This window comes from Capricornis sumatraensis, chromosome 1, assembly GCF_032405125.1.
Source record: "Capricornis sumatraensis isolate serow.1 chromosome 1, serow.2, whole genome shotgun sequence".
NCBI lineage: Eukaryota > Metazoa > Chordata > Mammalia > Artiodactyla > Bovidae > Capricornis > Capricornis sumatraensis.
The window spans coordinates 9,635,716-9,637,437 of NC_091069.1; the positions used below are offsets into that span (position 1 = coordinate 9,635,716).

Sequence of the window (1,722 nt, forward strand, 5' to 3'; positions counted from 1 at the left end):
ATGGATGTGAGAGTTGGACTGTGAAGAAAGCTGAGCGCTGAAGAATTGATGCTTTTGAACTGTGGTGTTGGAGAAGACTCTTGAGAGTCGCTTGGACTGCAAGGAGGACCAACCAGTCCATCCTAAAGGAGATCAGTCCTGGGTGTTCACTGGAAGGACTGATGCTGAAGCTGAAATTCCAATACTTTGGCCACCTCATGCGAAGAGTTGACTTATTGGAAAAGACCCTGATGCTGGGAGGGATTGGGGGCGGGAGGAAAAGGGGACAACAGAGGATGAGATGGCTGGATGGCATCACCAACTTGATGGACATGGGTTTGAGTAAACTCTGGGAGTTGGTGATGCACAGGGAGGCCTGGCGTGTTGCAATTCACAGGGTTACAAAGAGTCGGACACGACTGAGCGACTGAACTGAACTGAGGCAGAAATACTGCACTTTTCAAATAAAGATGCCTTCACACCACAAATGGTCTCTGAGGTTCTATTTTGTGTGGGTAATTAGGGAGTCCCCCCATCTCTCTGCCCCTACCTTCCAAATGCACAGCACCTCACGGTAACTGTCACTTCAGTCCCGTAGCCTGCTTCCCCTGTCCGCAACCCCACATCCTGGGAGGAGTCTGGGGGCCCTCCAGCCCTCCTGCCCCACCATTCCGAGCAGCACCCCAGAGGGCCCCAGGGGCTGTGTGGGAGGACCCTCAAGGGTCTCTGCTGGGTGGGGGGAACCCCTGCAGCTGAGCCATGGGTGGCTGCCATGCCCACCATGCCCACCACGCCCACCAGGGACTCTAAATACATGAAGGAGTATACCCTCACTCGGCTGCAGAAAATGAAAAGTGAAGTTGCTCAGTCTGTCCGACTCTTTGCCACCCCATGGACTGTAGCCTACCAGGCTCCTCTCTCCATGGGATTTTCCAGGCAAGAATACTGGAGTGGGTTGCCATTTCCTCCTCCAGGAGATCTTCCCTACCCAGGGATTGAACCTGGGTCTCCTGCACTGGAGGCAGACGCTTTACCGTCTGAGCCACCAGGGAAGTATAAAACTCTATAAGTACTTCAAGGCTTGGGGCAGGGACCAACTGCATTTCCCTCAAAGTAAAGATAAAATCCAGTTAAGCGACACTTCCCCCTGTGGCTTGTTGAGGGGCGCCCGGGCGGGTCACTATCACCACGTGTTCACACCTGCTTCCCCAGTGCACACACAAAAAACTCCTCCATGAGCTCGAGAGCAACACAAGGGGCTCTGTGAGCGCAGAATAAGAGGCAGAACCGAGCGGCCAGCCCAGGGGTACTGCCACCAGGGGCAAGCACGTTGCTCAGGGAGGTGGGCGAGGTCTAAACCGAGCCCATCAACCCACAGCCACTGTCCTGCAACTGAGGCCAAGCCTTGACAGGGACAGGGCAGACCTGGCAGGGTCGGACCCAGTGCAGGAGATGAACTTTGTTCTCCAGGGCTTTTTCCACCATCTCAAAACCAACTCAAACATATTTTTAAGTTTTCTTTTTTTCAGCCTCTCAATAAATAAATGCTTTCTAAAGAAACAATTCCAATAGTCCAGTTATGTGAAAGTGTCCCTTGACTCCTGAGCCCTGTCCTTTGGGGACAGCAGGGTAGTGGTCTGCACACGGCCCTTGCAGTCCCTCCATTTCCTGTGTTTACCTATGAGCTTGCAAGTCAAGAAGAAATGTAGCATTTTTTGGGTATAGGCTTCCCTGGTGGCTCAG

General features: G+C 53.1%; 1 non-coding gene across 1 annotated transcript; it reads right to left on the bottom strand.

Moving 5' to 3' along the window:
* Window positions 1-959: 959 nt before the first annotated feature.
* On the bottom strand, window positions 960-1,031 carry TRNAW-CCA (transfer RNA tryptophan (anticodon CCA)). The gene has a single exon. It is a non-coding gene; the product is annotated as a tRNA-Trp (tRNA).
* Between the last annotated feature and the right edge of the window lie 691 nt (window positions 1,032-1,722).